The sequence below is a fragment of the Tachyglossus aculeatus genome, chromosome 1 (assembly GCF_015852505.1).
Source record: "Tachyglossus aculeatus isolate mTacAcu1 chromosome 1, mTacAcu1.pri, whole genome shotgun sequence".
Taxonomy (NCBI): Eukaryota; Metazoa; Chordata; class Mammalia; order Monotremata; family Tachyglossidae; genus Tachyglossus; species Tachyglossus aculeatus.
Window position 1 is genome coordinate 36,582,175 of NC_052066.1, and position 23,053 is coordinate 36,605,227.

Sequence of the window (23,053 nt, forward strand, 5' to 3'; positions counted from 1 at the left end):
TTGTTTTGATGCCTGTCTCGCCCCTCCTAGACTGTGAGACCGTTATGGGCAGGGATTGTCTCTCTTTGTTGCTGAATTGTACTTTCCAAGCACTTAGTACAGCGCTCTGCACACAGTAAACGCTCAGTAAGTATGACTGAATGAATGAATGCAGTTTGCACCTTGCATAAACTGTTAAATGTAATGCCTTTCAGCATATAGCTTCCAGTGAACTCAGCCAGAGAGATAGACAGGCTCCAAGTGAAGACCAAATGTTGACACACCATCAGGGCCCCAGGTGAGATGTCTTCTAAGAGCAGAAGACAAGAAACTGTAATTTGTAGATTAGAGCAGAGGAAACTCAATGTAAAGGTCAATAAGCATAGTATAAAGGCTGGGGGAAAACTCCTGTCCCTGCTGCTTGTTATCCGAAGGCATGACAGAGACAGTCTGGGCTGGAGGAGACATTTTAGCCGAGGATGTCCACACTGGTTTTGGCCTGCACTGGTCTCACCCCCTTGTTTGGAAGACTTAAATGGCATCAGAGATCTCATCACCCCAGGGTTGGAGGGCTTAATGGAAGCAGGATCTCTTAGGATGAACGATTTGTGCATGCTAATAAATGTTTTCTTAAGGTGATACTGAATATCGTGGTTTGTTTTGTCAGTAAAGCTGAGGTCTTATTGGGACATAACAACCATTCAATGAATAAAGCTGATTAATTGATAGATGAGGGCTAACACTTTAACAGATGATAAACATGAGAAGTAACCTAGAAATACTTGTATATTGGCCAGTTTTTGTAAAGTGCAGACTTTTGTGCACGCTAATAAATGCTCTCTTAAGGCGATACTGAATATCGTGGTTTGTTCTGTCAGTAAATCTGAGGCCTTATTGGGACATAACAACCATTCAATGAACACAACTGATTAATTGATGGAATTGGGCTAACACTTCAACAGATGATAAACGTGAGAAATAACCTAGAAATAGTATATTGGCCAGTTTTTGTAAAGTGCAGACTTTTGTGCATGCTAATAAATGTTTTCTTAAGGTGATCCTGAATATCGTGGTTTGTTCTGTCAGTAAAGCTGAGGCCTTATTGGGACATAACAACCATTCAATGAATACAACTGATTAACTGATGGAATTGGGCTAACACTGTAACAGATAATAAACATGAGAAATTACCTAGAAATACTTGTATATTGGCCAGTTTTTTGTAAAGTGCAGATTTTTGTGCATGCTAATAAATGTTTTCTTAAGGTGATACTGAATATCATGGTTTGTTCTGTCAGTAAACCTGAGGCCTTGAGCCCACTTTTAGACTGTGAGCCCACTGTTGGGTAGGGACTGTCTCTATATGTTGTCAACTTGTACTTCCCAAGCACTTAGTACAGTGCTCTGCACACAGTAAGCGCTCAATAAATATGATTGATTGATTTCTCTGCACACAGTGAACGCTCAATAAGTACAATTGAATGAATGAATGAATGAATGAATGAAAGTGTTTACCTGTTAGGATCTTGTTGTTGGTAATTAATCGATCATATTTATTGAGCACTTTTGGGGTGTAGAGCACGGTACTAAGTGCTTGGAAAAGTACAACACATTTCCATAGACACGTTTCCTGACCACAGTGAATTTAGAGTCTAGAGGGGAGACAGACATTAATATAAATAAATTACAGATATGTACTTAAGTTCTGTCTGACTACGGGAGGGGTGAATAAAGGGAACAAATCAGTGCGACACAGAAGGGAGTAGAAAAAGAAATAAGGGCTTAGTCAGGGAAGGCCTCTTGAAGGAGATGTGCCTTCAATAAGGCTTTGAAGAAGGGGAGAGTAATTTTCTGTTGGATATAAAGAGGGAGGACATTACAGGTCAGAGGCAGGATGTGAGTAGGAGGTGGGTGGTGAGATAGATGAAATTGAGGTACAGTGAGTAGCCTGGCAATAGAGGAGCAAAATGTGTGGGCTGGGTTGTAATAAGAGAGTAGCAAGATGACGTAGGAGGAGGCAAGGCGTTTGAGTGCTATAAAGCTGATGGTGAAGAGTTTCTGTTTAATAAGGAGGTGAAATGGCAACTAGTGGAGGCTCTTGAGGAGTGGGGAAATGTGGACTGGCTGTTTTTGTAGAAAAATGGTGCAGGTAGCAGTGTGAAGTATGGATTGGATTGGAGAGAGACAGGAGGCAGGGAGGTCAGCGAGGAGGCTGATACAGTAATCAACACGGGAACAAAATAAGTTGGAGAAGCAGCATGGCTCAGTGGAAAGAGCACGGGCTTTGGAGTCAGAGGTCATGGGTTCAAATCCCCGCTCCGCCAATTGTCAGCTGTGTGACTTTGGGCAAGTCACTTCACTTCTCTGGGCCTCAGTTACCTCATCTGTAAAATGGGGATGAAGACTGTGAGCCCCCTGTGGGACAACGTGATCACCTTGTAATCTCCCCAGTGCTTAGAACAGTGCTCTGCACATAGTAAGTGCTAAATAAATGCCATTATTATTATTTCCCCACAGCACCTGTATATATGTATATATGTTTGTACGTATTTGTTACTCTATTTATTTATTTATTTATTTTACTTGTACATATCTATTCTATTTATTTTATTTTGTTAGTATGTTTGGTTTTGTTCTCTGTCTCCCCCTTTTAGACTGTGAGCCCACTGTTGGGTAGGGACTGTCTCTATATGTTGCCAACTTGTACTTCCCAAGCGCTTAGTCCAGTGCTCTGCACACAGTAAGCGCTCAATAAATACGATTGATGTTGCTGCTGATGATGATGATGATGAATAAGTGCTTGGATTAACATAGCAGTTTGAATGGAGAGGAAGTGGTGGATTTTAGCAATGTCGTGAAGGTCAAACAGACAGGATTTAGTGATAGATTGAATATGTGAGTTGAATGAGAGAGATGAATCAAGGATAACGCCAAGGTTACAGACATGAGAGACAGGAAAGATGGCGGTGTTGTCTACAGTGATGGGGAAATCAGAGGACAGGGATTAAGTGGGAAGATGAGTTCTATTTTGGACATGTTAAGTTTGAGGTGTCAGCAAGATGTTCAAGTAGAATGTCTTGAAGGGAAGAGAAAATGTAGATCTGCAGGGAACGGGAGACATCAGGGCTGGTGATGTAGATTTGGGAATCACATGCATAGAGGTGGGAGTTAAAGCCATTTGAGCAAATGATTCTCTAAGGGAGTGGATGTAGTTGGAGAATAGAATTGAACCCAGAACTGAGCCTTAAGGGTCTCCTACAGTTAGTGGATGAGGGGCAGAGAAGGAGGCCGAGCCCACTGTTGGGTAGGGACTGTCTCTATATGTTTCCAACTTGTACTTCCCAAGTGCTTAGTACAGTGCTCTGCACACAGTAAGCACTCAATAAATATGATTTATTGATTGATTGATTGATTGAGGCCATGAAAGAGACCAAGAATTAGCGGCCAGATAGAAAGGTGTGTGACCCTGGGCAAGTCACTTCACTTCTGCCTCAGTTATCTCATCTGTAAAATGGGAATTGAGACTGTGACCTCCACATGAGACAGGGACTGTGTCCAATCCGATTTGCTTATATCTACCCCCAGCTCTTAGTATAGTGCCTGGCACATAGTAAGTGCTTAACAAATATTATTATTATTATTATTATTATTATTATTATTATTATTATTATGTGGAGAACCAGGAGAGGACTATGTCAGTGAAGATAGTGTTTTCAGGAGAAGCAGGTAGTTGACAGTGTTGAAGGCAGCTAAGAGGTCAAGGAAGATTAGGATAAAATAGAGATAATTGGATTTTGTAAGAAGGAGATCATTTGTGACCTTTGAGGGAGCAGTTTCTGTGGAGTGAAGGAGACAGAAGTCATATTGGAGTGAGTCAAGTAGAAAATTGGAGGAGAAAAACTTGAGACAGCGGGTGCAGACAGCTCATTCAAGGAGTTTGGAGAGGGATGGTAGGAGGGAGATGTGATAACTGGAGGGAGCAATGGGGTCATGGGTTTTTTTTTTTAAGGATAGGGGAGACAAGCAGCATGGCTCAGGGGAAAGAGCACAGGCTTTAAAGTCAGAGGTCATGGGTTCAAAACCCAGCCCTGCCAGTTGTCAGCTGTGTGACTTTGGGCAAGTCACTTAACTTCTCTGTGCCTCAGTTACCTCATCTGTAAAAAATGGGGATTAAGATTTTGAGCTCCCTGTGGAACAACCTGATCACCTTGTAACCTCCCCACCACTTAGAACAGTGTTTTGCACATAGTAAGTGGTTAATCATCAGCAATCGTATTTATCATCCATCGTATTTGTTGAACGCTTACTGTGTGCAGAGATTAATAAATGGATTAATAGATGCAGAGGTTAATAAATACCATCATTATTATTATGGGCATAGTTGAGAGCTGGGGGGAAGAAGTCACTGGAGAGTGAACAATTGAAGATGGTGGTCAGGGATGAAAGAAGGGAGGGGGGAAAATGTTTTGATAGGTTGCAAAGTTTTGGGGTCATATATGCAGGTTGGGGGGAGAGTTCTGGGAGAAGGTAGGAAACCTCATGAGATATTGCTGGGAAAGCTGGGAAAGTTGAAGAAGGGGCAGGAGGAGAGGGAGTGGAAAGGAGGAAGGGAGATTTTGGGGAGATAACATCTGATAGTTTCAATTTTCTCAATTTTGTCATGTAATACTTGAATCTGGCTCATAGATGAGGCTAGAGAAACTGCTCCTGGAGCTGGATGTGTTTTCTGAAGTAGATCCTGGGCTCACAGCCATCGAGGAAATTGAATAACAAAACAGCTTTATAGATTTTTCACCTGGTATGAAACATGCTGTCTTTTTTTTTTTTTTACCACACTCTGCTTTGCAGTCTGCTGAAAGTCTTTGGTTTCTGTAATGCAGTCCTGTTCCCTAAATTCCCAGTCTTATGGTGTTCCAACGTTAAAATGAAAAATTAGCACAATATACGCACACACACATACACACAAACTATTGTGTAATAGATTGTTGGCCACATCCTTGGGAAAGTCTTAAAAGAGCTAATATTTTGTAATATTGCTGAAAACAATCTCCACCACAGTTCCATAGAATGTACTCTAAATCAACATCATCATCATCACTGTGGTGTTTGTTCAATGCTTAATATGTGCCAAACACTGTACTAAGCACCGGGTAGATACAAGATAATCAGGTCCTTTATGAGGCTCACAGTCCAAGTAAGAAGGTGGGCAGGAACTGAATCCCCATTTTGCAGATGAAGAAACTGAGACACAGGGAAGTTAAGTGACTGACCCAAGATTACACAGCAGATAGTGGCAGAACCAGGATTAGAATGCAGGTCCTCTGACTCCCCAGACTGTGCTCTTTCGAGCAGGCCATGCTGCTTTCTCTTAATTCACAAGGCACTAAATACTGTGTTGCAAAGGAGTCAGTGCTTTATTGTTTACCTATGCTTAAGTTTTATTAAAATCCACATGAAAGGCGATAAAGAATATATCCTTCCCAGATAAATACTAGGGTCAAAGTGAAGTGCTGCGTAGAGTGCGACCTCATAGCATTGCACATCCAACTGTCAAACATTCATGTCTCTGCCTTAGAAAGGATATCCATTCTGAGCCCACTTATTTTTGTGATCAAAATAGATATTTTAATCATTAGATCATTTAGTGAAACAGTGTGGCCTAGCGAAAAGAGCATGGGCCCAGGAGTCAGAGGAACTGGTTTCTAACTGGTTTCTAACCCTAAGGCTTTTTCACTTTAAAGCCCTACTGAGAGCTCACCTCCTCCAGGAGGCCTTCCCAGACTGAGCCCCCTCCTTCCTCTTCCCCTCCTCCCTCTCCCCATCCCCCCCGCCTTACCTCCTTCCCTTCCCCACAACACCTGTATATGTTTATATGTTCGTACGTATTTATTACTCTATTTATTTATTTAACTTGTACATATTTATTTTATTCATTTTACTTTGTTAATATGTTTTGTTTTGTTGTCTGTCTCCCCCTTCCAGACTGTGAGCCCACTGCTGAGTAGGGACCATCTCTATATGTTGCCAACTTGTAGTTCCCAAGCGCTTAGTACAGTGCTCTGCACACAGTAAGCGCTCAATAAATATGATTGAATGAATGAATGAATAACCCCAGCTCTGCCACTTGTCTCCTGTGTGACCTTGAGCAAGTCTCAACTTCTCTGTGCCTCTGTTCCCTCATCTGTAAAATGGGGATTAAATCCTACTTCCTCCTACTTAGACAGTGAGCCCCATGTGGGACAGGGTCTGAATCCAGGCTGCTTATCTTGTATCTACCCCAGTGCTTAGTACAGTGAGAAGCAGTGTGGCTCAGTAGAATGAGCACAGGCTTGGGAGTCAGCGGTCATGGGTTCAAATCTAGACTCTGCCACTTGTTAGCTGTGTGACTTTGGGCAAGTCACTTAACTTCTCTAGGCCTCAGTTCCCTCATCTGTAAAATGGGGATTAATACTGTGAGCCCCACGTGGGACAACCTGGTCACCTTGTATTCTCCCCAGCGCTTAGAACAGTGCTTTGTGCATAGTAAGCACTTAACAAATGTCATCACTATTATTATTACAGTGTGTAGCATATAGTATGTGCTTAAAAAGTACAAATTTAGGTTCAAATAACCCTAAAATGACAATTCAAAATTACAAGAGAGTGCAGAGGAGTGACACATTGCTAGACTGTTACTCAAAATTCAGGACAGTTGTCCCATAGACACCTGTCAGTCCTGGATGTCTGAAAAAACAAATATTATTCTCTGTCCCATTTTCATTCGATCATACTTATTGGGCACTTACTGTGTGTAGAGCACTGTACTAAGTGTTTGGGAGAGTACAATACAACAATAAACAGACACATTTCTGCCCATAATAAGAAACTGCCCTGGCAAATGTGTATGCATTTTAAAAATAAAAACCAGTAGTTATGTGCCTTCAAACAATATCAGTCTTATTTGCAATTATTAGCCTTAATTTATACTGACTAATAATTTTAACTCCTTGGCAGTAAACTACCGAAAATCAGTGAAATATGTATCATTATATCTGAATATGCCCATCAGACAGAGGGAAATAATTTGCAAATCTTCCTTTCAGCTAGAAAAATAAATAAAAAATATATTTTGTTAGAGATTCCAGCAAATCATGAAACAATTTGACATCCTTCCCCATTTTAAATTGCCTGGTGTGCCTGTTTAACAAACAAGCAGGATAGAATTCTTTGTTTTTTATGTCTCTGGTAGCAAACAAAGATCCCTGAAGAAAACAAGATCAGTCTTTCATTTCAAAATTGCATAAAGGTACTTTGCAATCCAACTGAGTCCAGGCAGGGGAGCAGGGCTTCCCCAAGTTTATTCTTGGATCTGAGGGGTTGAGCCCAATCCGGGCTACTTAGTCCCTGCCTCCCAGAGAAATGTCCGGCAAATGTGACCAAAAGGCTCCATCGCCACTATGGTGAGATCCCGGCCCATCCACACCACCCACTTCATTGCATCAGATCCAGGCATTTTATCCCCTTTTAGGCTGTGAGCCCACTGTTGGGTAGGGACTGTCTCTATATGTTGCCAATTTGTACTTCCCAAGCACTTAGTGCAGTGCTCTGCACATAGAAAGCGCTCAATAAATACGATTGATGATGATGATGATGATGATGATGATGATGATCTCAACAGGCAGGTTGGCATTTTTTTTCCACCAGTCAGATCACGCCTGGAGGAATCAGTCAGAGAAAGCAGCCCAGGGGCAGCCTGTTACAGCGATTCTTTTAGTTGGTGGAATCTAAGCAAAGACCATCAATAGTAAGTGCTTTATGGACATGCGGACTGATCATTTATGCTCTGCCAAGTAGTAGCATCACAACATCAGTGTAGCTGCATCTCCTCAACCTCTATTACATCCCAATAAGGCCAACTAGGGATGTGGGGTTCGTGACTCAGCTTTACCTGTGGAACAGACCACGGTGTTCATTCAGTATTATTGTAAGAAAACGTTTATTAGAACATTTATTAGCATGTACAAATCATTAATTGTAAAGGATCCTGCTTCCATTAAGCCCTCCAACCCAGGGGCGGTGAGATTTTCCAGTCACCATTCATTCATTCATTCAATTGTATTTATTGAGCACTTACTGTCATCATCATCATCATCAATCGTATTTATTGAGCGCTCTGTGTGTAGAGCACTGTATTAAGTGCTTGGGAAGTACAAGTCAGCAACATATAGAGACGGTCCCTACCCAACAGTGAGCTCACAGTCTGGAAGGGGGAGACAGACAACAAAACAAAACCCTTCAACCCAGGGACAAAATATTTCAGAAACCATTAAGCCCTCAACCCTGGGGCGATGAGATTTCTCTTATTGTGAGATGATGGGTCTGAGTATAGGCTGAGACAAAGCATGAGCATTCCCTGCTTAAAAGTTCTCCTCCAGCCCAGACTGTTTCTGCCATCTTTTTGGTTAACAAGAAGCTGCAGCGACAAGAGCTTTCTTCCAGACTTCATACTGTACTTATAATAATAATAATAATGGCATTTATTAAACGATTACTATGTGCAAAGCACTGTTCTAAGTGCTGGAGAGGTTACAAGGTGATCAGGTTGTCCCACGGGGGGCTCACAGTTTTAATCCCCATTTTACAGATGAGGTCACTGAGGCCCAAAGTCACACAGCTGACAATTGGTGGAGTCGGAATTTGAACCCATGACCTCTGACTCCAAAGCCCGAGCTCTTTCCACTGAGCCACACTTCTTCTCTAGTGATGTGACTTGCCGACCGTCCCATCAAACTTCTTCTGCATCCTTGCCCTAGTCTACCAGTCATAGTTGCTTTGTGTTCTGTTCTTAGAAGTTGTCTCGCCTGAGGCCCAGGTAGCTGTGTCAATAGTTATTCAGAATGGTCTTAGTTGTCAAAAGTTATTCAGAGTGGTCTTTGCTCAGGCTGGCTGATAATAAGAAGTGATATATGCTGAAGGGCACTCTATTAATTATTTTCTAACAAGGAGCAACCTGTACCTCTTCACTTGGCAAGTTGTTTAACGAAGTATATTCTACACCCTTCAACTTCTCAGCTGCCTTTCACACTGCGGACCCCCCTCTGCTCCTTGAAAGTTTATCCAATCTCGCCTTCACTGATACCGTCCACTCTTGGTTCTCCTCCAATCTCTCTAATATCTTCTCTGTTTTGCAGGCTCCTTCTCTGCCTACCACCCTTTGATAATGTGAGTCCCTCAAGGCTCAGTTCTGGGTCCCTTACACCCCCATCTACACCCACTCCCTTGGAGAACTCAATAATAACAATACTAATAATTATGGTATTTTTAATGGCATTTATTAATAATAATAATGGCATTTGTTAAGCGCTTACTCTGTGCAAAGCACTGTTCTAAGCACTGAGGTGGATACAAGGTGATGAGGTTGTCCCAAGCGGGGCTCACGGTCTTAATCCCCCTTTTACAGATGAGGTAACTGAGGCACAGAGAAGTCAAGTGATGAGCCCTAAGTCACACAGCTGACAAGCGGCGGAGCCAGGATTAGAACCCATGACCTCTGACTCCCAAGCCCATGCTCTTTCCACTGAGCCAGGCTGCTTCTCTAAAAGCAAACAGCGATTTTGGCGGGACTGAAACCCACATCCTTTGAATGGCTTCCTCAACACTTGAAGTCCAATGCGCTATCCATTGCAGCACAGAGCCAGAAAAGCTCTTACTATGTGCAAAGCACGCTTACTATGTGCCAGGCACTGTAGTAAGCACTGGGGTGAATACAAGCAAATCAGTTTGGACACAGCCCAGTCTCAATCTCCATTTTACAGATGAGGTAACTGAGGCACAGAGAAGTTAAGGGACTTTCCCAAGGTCACACAGCAGACAAGTGATGGAGTCCAGATTAGAACCCATGACCTTCTGACTCCCAAGCCCGTGCTCTATCCACTAAGCCATGCTGCTTCTCAATTACTCCCATGGCTTCAACCACTATCTTTATATGGATGATTCCCAAATCTTATACATACCATAGTGCTTTTTTTAATAATGGCATTTATTAAGCACTTACTACATGCAAAGCACTGTTCTAAGCACTGGGGAGGTTACAAAGTGATCAGGTTGTCCCACGAGGGGTTCACAGTCTTAGTCCCCATTTTACAGATGAGGTAACTGAGTCCCAGAGATGTGAAGTGACTTGCCTAAAGTCACACAGCTGACAATTGGCGGAGCCGGGATTTGAACCCATGACCTCTGACTCCAAAGCCTGTGCTCTTTCCACTGAGCCATGCTGCTTCTCTACTTTGAACAGTGGTTGGCACATAGTAAGAACTTCACAAGCATTATTATTATTATTGATAACCTTGGTGTTGCCCTTGACTTTCGCTGATTCAACCCACATATTCAATGTGTCACCAAATCTTGTCAGTTCTACCTTCACAACATTGTTAAAATCCACCATTTCCTCTCCATCCAAACTGCTACTGTGCTAATCCAAGCACTTATCCTGTCCTGCCTTTACTTTTTCCGTCTCCTTGGTGACCTCCCTGCGTTCTCTCTCTCCCCACTTCAGTCCATACTTCACTCTGTTGCATCGATCACTTTCCTAAAGCAAGTTCAGTCCGTGTCTCCCCACTCCTCAAGAACCTCCTGTTCACCAACCTCTGCATCGAACAGAAACTCCTTAGCACCGACTTTAAAGCACTCAGCTTACCCTCTCATACCTTACCTCTCTGACTTCCTACCTCAATCCAGTGAAACCTCTAGCTCCGTCTTTCTCACTATGGCCCCATCTCATCTATCTCACTGCTAACCCCTTTCCCGCATCCTCCCTCTGACCTGGGACTTCCTCCCTCCCGCTCCATGACTCAAAGCCTTATTAAGGTCACATCCCCTCCAAGAGGCCTGCTTCAATTTAGCCCTCTTTTCTCTGGCTCCTTCTCCCTTCTGCATCATCTATGCACTTGGATCTGTGACCTTTGGACATTTGATAGTCAACCCACCCTCAACCCTAAAACACATATATGTATCTATAATTACGTATCATAAATTATTTGTATTATTGCCGGTCTCTCCCTCCGAACTGTGAGCTCATAGTGAACAGGGAATGTTTCTACCAACTCTGTTGTGTTGTACTTTCCCAAGCACTTAATGCAGTGTTCTGAAAACAGTAAGCACTCAATAAATACCATTATAAATATAATAATATTATATTATAATCAATATCATATATGTAATATAATATTATAATATATTATATTATATTATATTATATTATATTATATTATATTATATTATATTATATTATATTATATTATATTATATATATCTCAGAATATCTGAATATCAGAATATTATATATAATATATTATAATTGATATTAATATTATATTATAATACCATTATATTATAATACCATTATAGCACTCAATAAATACCATTGATGAGGAGAATCTTTGACTCCTCACAGATAGGCCCAGATAGGCCCACCCCTCACACTTGTTCATTGGAAAAGTCTCCTTAGTTTCCAGAGAGAAATGCCGGGGGTAGAAAGGGGTAGATCAATGACCAATATTTCTGATATCCTTGCAAAGATCATTTCCCTGCAAAGACAGGGGAGAACTCAACTTCTTACTGACCCAAAAGGCTGCATGAATTTAATAGAAACTTGGTGACAAAAAAAAATGAATAGGAGAGCCACAGAACTAGAAGAGACAAAAACTTGAAGTGAGAAAGTAGAAGAAATGTGTCATCATTGTTCCTTTCTGCTCCACTTGTGTCTCAACTCCCTTTCTTCCCTTTGGATTGTGACTAAAAGGAATGTCTAATGAAGCAGAATATCTGACCCTGTGCCATGACAGTTCTTGGAGTTGCAACAGTTTTTTTAATTACTCACTGACGGTTCAATTGTCAATTCTGATTTTGCGTGATATGAGCAGGAATTTGCAGTTGTGCTAGGAAATCCAAACTGGCAAATATTGAAACACAGATTCCCTCAAATTAAGTAGGCAATGAGTAACTGCAAAAAGTGAACTGCATCAGTATTAACTCTGAATCTCTTTAAAATTGTATTAACAGTTTACAAAACACGGTAAAATATTTAATGGGTTGAGTTGTGACTTTAAACTTCTTCATGTAGGCTCCAAATTGCCTCATCCGACCTCAGTGTAGAAAAATGTGGAAAAACATCAGCTGAGCCAAAGATTCTCAGTCCCGGTTACTCTATTAATACCCTGCTGAAACAAATCTGAATTTAATTTAAACTCCACAGGAGACAGTGTTCCTTGCTTCCCCCTCTGCCGGTTGACTCTGAAACTCAGAAGGAAGACATTTTTTCCTAACCACCCGATTCTTAGAAACTGTTCAAGACAAAAATTGTACTTTCATCTCTTTTCATATTTTTTACCAATAGTATGCCAGTGCATTCCATTATTTATTTTGAATATACCCTAACTGAAAACATTTTTATTTTTGTCTAACCCTATTAGCGTACACTTCTTGTGGACAGGGAAGGTGGATAATTTTTTAATCCTATACTTCCCAGTGGCCTAGTGTATTGAGTGTCTATATTCATGTTTGTTGATACATTGTATAGACACCATATTGCATGCAGAAGTATACCACACGCATGGTATACTGCATGCATACCATGTATGCACATGGTATTTCTTAAATATTTCAATGTGCGATATGTTGTGTGAAGCATGGATTAAATGCAACATGATCAGGATAGTTAGCTATAATGGGACTCACAGTCTAAGTAATAAGGAAAAACAGCCATTTATCCCCACTTTACAGTTGGAAACTCTGAGGTCTAGAACATTAAATGACTCGCTCAAGTTCACACAGAGTCAGAGTCAAAGCCAGGACTAGAGCATGCATCTCCTGACTCCATCCCATGATCTTTCTAGTAAACCATGATGCTCTAGAAAAAAATTAAAAACAAAAACAAAAAAACGATATTGGGTCATGAGCATATCCCAGTCATGAGAGCTTGTTTGAACCATCAAGTCTAGATGTGACTGAAAAAAAATCACTTAAAACTATAAGTTCCTAAAGACTGTCTACCAATTCTTTATAATGTACTCACCCAGGCACTTAGCACAGTGCTGTGCACACAGTAAGCACTCAATGATTGATTTATTGATTGATCTTGAGTCTGCTAATGGCTCTCTAAAAGTATTAATAATAATAATAATAATTATGGTACTTGTTAAGTGCTTACTACATGCCAAGCCCTGTTCTAAGCACTGGGGCAGATACGAGTTAATCAGGTTGGAAACGGTCCCTGTCCCACATAGGGCTCACACTCTTAATATACATTTTACAGATGAAATAACTGAGGCCCAGAGAAGGAACTGATTTACCCAAGGTCACACAGCAGACAAGTGGCAGAGCTGGGGTTAGAACCCAGTTCCTTCTGACTCCCAGGGCCATGCTCTATCTATTAAGCCATGCTGCTTTTCTAGAAAGGACTTTATTATGGGTGATTTCAAAGAACGTTGTGGTTATCTGACTTTGCCATGATAGTATATTTTTTGATTTTTACAGATACTAAGAATATAAATAAGCACTGCCATCTATTAATTCAAAATTCTAGGTGAATAAATTTAGTTACACAGACATTATATAGAAACACTTTTTATATCTTCAGTTTAGCGAGTGGCATATACCTTAAGACTATTATCACACCCATTTAGCTAAACCAGGATAATACGAGCTGCTGCATTCCTGCCAGATGCTTCATTATACAGTTGGGGATTCTTAAGTTTGGCTAGCTTCTTCAGAATTCTCCAACACAGAGAGATAATAGGGAGCTTTCCCCTTGCTGAGAGGGATTGTTTTGCCTGAAAATGCTATCGTTCTGATCACTCTGTTTTTTCTGCTGGCTTCCCTCCCTTGCCTCCCCCTCTAAATGCAGGCCCCTTAAGGCTCAGTTCTGAGCACTCTACTCTTCTCATTTCACACTCACTCTAGGGGAGCTCATCAGTTCACATGGTTTCAACCACCTCCTCCCTGCAATTAACTCAAAAATCTAGTTTTGACCTCTCACCTGCTATACAAACTATTTCAGCCTGACTTCAGGACATCTCCATCTGGAAAAACAGCGGGTGCTTTTAAGTTTAACGTTTTCAAATTTGTCCTATTTATCTACTTCATTCAGCATTTTTCTTCTCCTAAGTTTCCTTCACTCATTGCCAAATCAGAATCCTGTACCTTTCTCACAAACAAAGGGACTGAAATTTTAGAGATTTGAGTTCTAATTCCAGCTCCAGCTTCTCCTCTTGCCTGCTGTGGGTGAGCTTGGATATGTCATTTAACTCCCCTATACTTCAGTTTCCCCATCTGTAAAAAGGGCATGACATAATTTGTCTCCTTCCTATTATTTTGTGATTGTCCAACCTGATCACTACTAAGCACTACAGTAGAACAATACTCGGCACATAGTAAGCACTTAACAAATACCACAGTCGTTAAAATGATTTATTATTTTTCCTCCCCCTATATTTCTGGCATCTCTACTTTTTCTATATCCCAACAACAGTCAATGGCACAGATCCTTATACATTTCTCAATCACCAGAGAACATTACTTCCTTTATTAAAATCTCTGACTCCCCATTGTTCCTCACAGAAAATAAAAATTCCTGACACGAATTTCAGGATCAGAAATAAACTGGCTCCCTTTACCTATCTTCTCTTTATTTCTTCTACAATCATGTATATGTCCTCACTCTTCCCAAGCAAACAGTATTGTACTGTTGATATTCTCCTATTTTGAATTGAGGAAAAGGATTTCTGTTTGCTTTCTCAGTTTTTTCCAGGAAGTAAAACTCACTTTTTTCTGGCTTGAAAAAAAAAAACTATGCAAATTAAAGTTGATTTGGCATGTTTTTAAACTATTGTATTATCCCTGGTTGAAGAGGGTGTATGGGAGTTTGAGAAGTGCATGACTTCCCTTCCATTTTTATGATATCATTGAGTCTCTCTGATTGATCTTTTATGGAGGGTGTGGGGGTGGGGGGCACTTTGCCATTCTTATCTGTATAGTTGCAGTGGTGAATTCAAAACAATCCCACTAATTTAAAAAAAAAGAATTTATTGAGCACCTGCTGTGTGCAGGACACTATAGTTTGTTTGTTTTAATGATATTTGTTAAATGTTTACTATTTTCCAGGCACTGTGGGGTAGATACAAGCTAATCAGATTGGACACAGTCCATGTCCCTCATGGGGTTCACAGTATTAATCCCCATTTTACAGATCAGGTAACTGAGGCACAGAGAAGTCAAGTGACTTGTCCAAGGTCAGACAGCAGACTGTGAACATCTGTGGGACAGAGACTTGTCCAAGCTAATTACTTGTATCTACCCTAGTTCTTAGAACAGTGCTTAACACATAGTGTTTAAAAACTACCATTAAGAAAAAAGGAAAAAAAGTGATGGAGCTGGGATTAGAACCTAGGTCCTTCTACCAGGGCCATGCTCTATCCATTAAACTCTGCAGCTTAATATTTGAGAACAAATGGTAGAATTAATAATCAAAATTCCTGGCCTTTAGAGGTTTACAGCCAAGAAAGACACTATAATCAATAACCGATAGAAGGAAATGAGAGGGTATAGAGATTTCCGTGGGAGATTGTAGGCACTAAGGAGGCTTGGAAGTGTGAAGTGGAGAGATTTGATTAATTAGAGAAGCAGCATGGCCTAAGGGAAAGGGCATGGGCTGGAAATAAGAGGACTTGGATTCTAATCGCAATTCGTCCACTTGTCTATTGTGTGGCTTTAGGTGAGTCATTTCTCTGTGTCTCCATTACCTGTACAATGGGAATCAAGACTATAAAACCCATGTGGAACATGAACTGTTTCCAACCTGATTATCTTGTATCTACCCCCAGCACTTAATACCGTGCCCGCTACATAGTTAGTCATAAAAATGAATAATCAGAAGAGGATCCCTGGAAGAGATGTCCCTTGAAAAGGTTTTTAAAGATGGGAAGAACATCCTTTTTGCCAAACCAGTGGCCTCTACTCCATTCTAATCCTCCTCGACCCCTCAGCTGCCTTGGACACTTGTTTCATTGACATTGTTCTTTCTTGGTTCTCTCTCTGGCTATTCATTCTCAGTTTCTTTCAAGGCCTCCCCCTCTGCCTCCAACCCCCTAACAGTGGGAATCTCTCATGGTTCAGTTCTGGGTCCTCCTGCCCCCAAATATCCTCCATCTACACTCACTCTCTCAGAGAATTCATTCAGTCCAATGGCTTCAACTTCCCTCTCTATGCAGATGACTCCTAAATCTCCATCTCCAGCTCTCATCCCTCTCTTTCTCTGCAGTCTCACATTTCCACTGTCTTTGGGCGATCTCTACTTTGATGACCCACCAAAACCTCAAATTTAACATGACCAAAATAAAACTCCTAGTCTGCTCACCCAAACCCTGTTCTGCCCCTGATTTTCCCTTCACTCTAGAGAGCACCACCATCTTTCCTGTCTCAAAGGCCCAAGACCCTGGTGTTATCCTCGACTAAACCCACAAATCCAGCCTGTCACCGAATCCTGTTGGTTTAACCTTCACAGTGTCGCTAAAATCCACCCCTTCCTCTTCATCTGAACTGCTACTGCTAATCCAAGCACTTACCCTATCCCACCTTGATTATTGCATCAGCCTCCTTGCTGACCTCTCTACCTCCTGTCTCTCCCCAATTTAGTCCACACTCTGCTGCCCAGATCATTTTTTCCATAAAATCATGCAGTTCGTGTTTCTTCTCTCTTCATGAATCTCCAGTATTTGCCCATCCACTTCTGCATCAAACAGAAACTCCTTACCAAAGGCTTTAAAACACTTAATAATAATGATGGTGTTTGTATGCACTTACTATTCTGGGGTGTTCTGGGGTGGATATAATAGTAATATATTAATAATTATGGTATTTATAAAGTGCTTACTATGTGCCAAGCACTGTTCTAAGCACTGGGGTAGATACAAGGTAATCAGGTTGTCTGATTTGGGGCTCACATTCTTAATCCATCTACAGTCCATGAGAAACAGCATGGCTTAGTGGGAAGAGCCCAGGCTTGGGACTCAGAAGTCATGGGTTCATATCCCAGCTCTGCCACTTGCCAGCTGTGTGACCTTGAGCAAGTCACTTAACTTCTCTGTGCCTCAGTGACCTTATCTGTAAAATAGGGATGAAGACTGTGAGTCCCACGTGGGACAACCTGATTCCCGTGTATCTACCCCAGCACTTAGAACAGTGCCTGGCACATAGTAAGCGCTGAACAAATACCAACATTATTATTAATCCCCATTCTACAGATGAGATAACTGAGGTACAGATAATGAGATACAGAGAAGTTACTTGCCCACGGTTACATAGCAGTCAAGTGGCAGAGCCAGAATTAGAATCCATGACTTTTTGACTCCCAGGCTGGTGCTCTATCCACCACGCCACGCTGCCCTCCATTACCAATCCACTTAAGCGCTTAGTACAGTGTTCTCCACACAGTAAGTGCTCAATAAATATGATTGAATGAATGAATCCACACACTTCTCTCCTCAAAATGCCTAATCGCTGCACCTCTATCTCATCTATCTCACTGCTGACCACTCGCCCAACCTCCTGTATATATGTTTGTACGTATTTATTACTCTGTTTTTTATTTATTTTATTTGTAATATTTAATCTATTTATTTTATTTTGTTTATATGTTTTGTTTTGTTCTCTGTCTCCCCCTCTAGACTGTGAGCCCACGGTTGGGTAGGTGCCGTCTCTATATCTTGCCAACTTATACTTCCCAAGCGCTTAGTACAGTGCTCTGCACACAGTAAGTGCTCAATAAATACGATTGAATGAGTGAATGAATGAACCGCCTGCTTCTGTCTTGGAATGCCCTCCATCTTCATATATGACAGAAAAATCACTCTTCCCATCTTCAAAGCCTTTTTAAAACCACATCTCCTCCAAGAAGCCTGCCCCAACTAAGTCTTCATTTCCTCATCCCACTCCCTTCTGTGTTGCACTTGGATTTACATGTTTATTAACCCCTCCCTCAGCCCCACAGCACTTATCTACATATCTCTAATTCATTTATTTATATTAATGCCTGCATCTTTCTCTAGACGGCAAGCTTGTTGTAGGCAGGGAACATGTATACCAACTTGGTTCTATTGTACTCTGCCAAGTGCTTAGTACAGAACTCTGTACACAATAAGTGCTCAATAAGTAGGATTGATTGATACTTGTCCATTTGATTGTTATTGTTGCTGTCTTATACTGTTGAGTCGTAGCCGACTCGTAGTGATGCCATGGGCACATCTCTCCCAGAATGTCCCACCTCCAACTGGAATTGTTCTTGTAGTGTATCCATAGACTTTTCTTGGTAAAAATATGGAAACCATTTTCATTACCTCCTTCCATGCAGAAATCCTGAGTCTCCGCTCTTAACTCTCTCCCATGCCGCTGCTACCCAGCACAGAAGAGATTTGAGTTGTAGCAGATTACCTTCCATAATCATCAATTGTATTTATTGAGCGCTTACTGTGTGCAGAGCACTGTACTAAGCGCTTGGGAAGTACAAATTGGCAACATATAGAGACAGTCCCTACCCAACAGTGGGCTCACAGTCCACTCACTAGCCACTGCCCAAGCTAGGAATAGAATGGTTATGCCTCTGCCTGTCTATTTAATTTCACCAACACAATGGAATAGTTTCACTTCCATGAATATCATTTTCAAATCAATATGACTGTACTCTCTCTTTTGCTCTTTTTTCTTTTACCTTCAAAAAAAGGTCTATTTTAATAATCCTATTACATAGGTTTCCATATCAAATGAAGGAACATTACTTAAGAATGAAGGTAATTGTTCATCAAATACTTGATAATGATACATTTATTTGAGGAGAGGAACCATGTCCATTTTTTTTTGCTCTCCCCAGCACTTAGTACAGTATTCTCCACACAGTCAACACTCAATAAATGTTATTGATTCATTCAGTGATTAAAAATACCCTCTGGTGACCTGTGTGTGACAGATCGGTTAAAACCTTTTCCAGGCTGGGCTGAATTTGAGATCAGGGAAACTATTGGATTCTCTTCTGTCCATCCATTGGGAACACCTCCTTACAAGGTTGAATAAAAACTGGGAGAATAATGTCAAACAAGGAGCTGTAATGTTCAAGTTAAAATTACTCTACAGAGGGTCACACGACCAATTGGCACATTTTGCTTTGTGAAGCACACATCAGGCAAAGTCCTTCAAATTAATCCAATAAATGAGTGGATTTATTTTAGCTCCTGATCAATTGTCTTAGTTTAAATGAAAAAGTCACCAGATCTTGCTGTCTGGAGCAAGTGGTGGGAAAGCAGGAGGCAGGACTTTTTATGACCCTAGATGACTGGAGGAAGGGGGAGAAGACAAGAGAAATTAAGAACACTTAATTATACTCTTCTCCCATTTTCAATAATTTAGAAATTAGTCAACATGAAGCTGCACTCTTTTTTATTATGCCTTTCATATCAATGATGCATGGTATACTCTGATGGGGACATGATGGGGAGCTGACCAAGGAGTGGATCAGGGAGAGACACCTATTTGGCATTAGATTTCACAATAGAAATATGGAAACCCCTCCAGTGTCTCATTTAATATTGATAATAATAACAACAGTGATATTTGTTAAGCACCTACTATGTGCCAGACACTGTACTAAGCAGCAGGGTGGGTACCACAAATCAAGTTGAACATAGTCCCTGTCCCACGTGGGGCTCACATCTTAATCCCCATTTTACAGATGAGGTCACTGAGGCCCAGAGAAGTGAAGTGACTTCATTCATTCATTCAATCATATTTATTGAGTGCCTACTGTGTGCAAAGCACTGTACTAAGTGCTTGGAAAGTATGATACAGCAATAAAGAGAGACAATCCCTGCCCACAGTGGGTTTACAGTCTGGGGGGGTGGGGTGGCAGGGAGACAGACATCAAAACAAGTAAACAGGCATCAAAATAAATAAACAGAATTATAGATATATACATATATACATAAGTGTTGAGGGACAGGAAGAGGAGGGAAGAGAAAAGGGAGTGAGTCGAGGTGATGCGGAAGGGAGTGGGATCTGAAGAAAAGTGGGGCTTAGTCTGGGAAGGCTTTTGAAGAGGGGAAGAATAATTGTCTGTTGTATCTGAGGAGGGAGGGCATTCCAGTCCAGAGGTAGGATGTGGGCCATGGTCGGCGGCAAGACAGGTGAGATTGAGGCACAGTGAGAAAGTTAGCAGTGACTTGCTCAAGGCCACACAGAAGACAAGTGACAGAGCTGGGATTAGAACCCATGACCTTCTGATTCCCAGGCCCATGCTTTATCCACCATTTTAAGCTGCTTCAACATATGACTGGCAGATGTCAATCAAGGAGACATAAGAATAACGATGGTGTTTTTTAAGCACTTACTATGTGCCAAGCACTGTTAGGTGCTAGGGTAGATAGAAAGTGCTAGAAAGATAGATAGATAGAAAGGTAGATAGGTAGATAGAAAGTAATCAAGGTGATCATGTTGTCCCACATGGGGCTCACAGTCTTCATCCCCTGTATATATGTATATATGTTTGTCCTGTATACATGTTTGTACAGATTTACTACTCTATTTTACTTGTATTTACTGTTCTATTTATTTTGTCCATGATCTGCATCTAGCTTTACTTCTATTTGTTCTGATGACTTGACACCTGTCCACATGTTTTGTTTTGTTGTCTTGTCTCCCCCTTCTAGACTGTGAGCCCGTTATTGGGTAGGGACCATCTCTATATGTTGCCAACTTGTACTTCCCAAGCGCTTAGTACAGTGCTCTGCACACAGTAAGCGCTCAATAAATACGATTGAATGAATGAAATGAATGAATCCCCAATTTACAGATGAGGCAACTGAGGCACAGAGAAGTTAAATGACTTGCCCATAGTCACACAGCTGATAAGTGGCAGAGCCGGGATTAGAACCCACAACCTCTGACTCCCAATCCAGGGCTCTTTCCACTAAGCCATGCTGCTGGGTATTATTTCAATGCTTTCTATTAGGGATTGGTAGATTTGCTAAGGCACCCAGACAGATTAATAATTTAACCAAGTGCTTCTTTGCAGTCACATTCCCATCACATATCCCTAAACAGTTCACACTTTTGGACAGCATAATTATACTACCACTAGCTGGTCATCATACAACTGATGTGTTGTATGCCTCTGTGTGTGTCATGTAACTGTATGTCTCCTTCCCAGACACTGAGATTTTTGTTAATGATATTTGGTAAGCACTTACTATGTGCCAGGCAATGCACTAAGTGCTGGAGTAGATATTAGCTATTTAGGTTGGACCCAATCCATGACCCACATGGAGTTTACTGACTGAATCCTCATTTCATAGATCAAGTAAATGGCACAGAGAAGTTAAGTATTTAAGCCCAAAGTCACACAGCAGACAAGTGGTGGAGCTGGAATTAAAACCCGGGTCCTTCTGAACCATTAGGCTACAGTGCTTGTCATTGAGATTATTGTTTCAAAGTATCGAAAGTGGCTCAGAAAATCCTGAACTGAAACAGGGTCATTAATCTAAATGTTTCAGCAGGTACTTCTAACTGGGAAGATGAGTTTGTTAGCACCCTTGTCAATCTTCCTGTGTTTCAACTAAAGAAGAATGACTCTTCGAGGTATTTCTACAGGCAAGCCTTGTGGGAATGATTAATTCAGTGTTGTATCAATTTAAATTGTATAGCACTATTTAAACTTGTAAAGGGCATCCTTCATCTATAATCATGGAAAGTGATCAAACTCTCTGCCAGTAAACTGTCCAATTTAGTAGTAATAATACTAGTAAAGAATTCAGTGCAAGTCTATTATGTGCAATGCACTGTACTAAGCGCTTGGGAAGCTCTTTACATGAAAGGCACATGACCCTCAACTGAACTCTTTCACTGCAAATATTATTTTGATCTGACTACAGCGGCAGATCCTGACAAACTTCATAAAAATGTACAAAGATCCATTGATTCATTTGGGTGAAGATAATCAAAGGGAACTGTGCATCCCCACGTGTTATAAAATATTGTTACTGCTTTCCTATTTCAGGAACAACACGATTACAGCAGTCTGCCCAGTGAATGTTTTACTGATCTACTGTGAGTCAAATAATATAAGACCGATGATCTGTTTTATGGACACAATCTAGAACCTTATTTTCTTAGGTTACCAAAGCCAAGTCTAGCCTCAAATATGAGATTTATGAAGATTCATGTTAGGATTAAGCCATATTTAATTTCCAGAGCCTTGACTGCTGCTTCTTTAGAAAATCTTGGCTGCATTCATTTCTCACAAGGATTTAGCATCCATTCCGGTCCTGGCAGCATAATTTGGCAATTTAACTGGGAGGATGCTGCTGTTTTTTGAAGTATATGCTAATGGTAATTCTTGTCTTCTCCAGACAGAAACAAAGTATCTCATAAAACTTCACAAAAATGCAAGAGATTGATCTCGTTGCTATGGGAAAGAATCTCTTTTTGAGTAAGACAGGTCCCAGTGTTTTAATTCCACATAAAATGTATTATTCTGTCTCAGCATTGCTATGCTTTATATGGCTTTAAGGTTGATACTGATTATACTGTTCCAAAACATACTATTGCCAGCTAAATAATAACTTCAAATTTACCCTGGTCTGAGATAAAATAGAAAGACAAAGTTAAATATTCTGTTTTCTTCATTTAAGAAACAAAACTCATTTAAAAAATATGGATTTCTATAACGCATTTTGGGTAATTATTGGGTATGGTGTTTAAAGCTCCAAAATTTTGCCCCAGTTAGGCAAATCTAGCAGCACATTAAAATTGTATTGATCTTCCATTTTCCTTAATTGTCCTACAATATATGACTAATTAACTCAAATCAGGAGTCTTTCCAGCCCAAGCAGTCCTCTTGCCATCACTCTTCATCTTTGGCAACTCCCTAGCCATTTGTCCAACTCCTTCGGGTGGGCTGGGTGTTTAGTGTGGTCTTTCACATGATACGTGACACATGTGACATGTTGGAGAGGGCTCCGGGATCATGTCATTACAGTTCCATCGGCCAGAGTGGAGG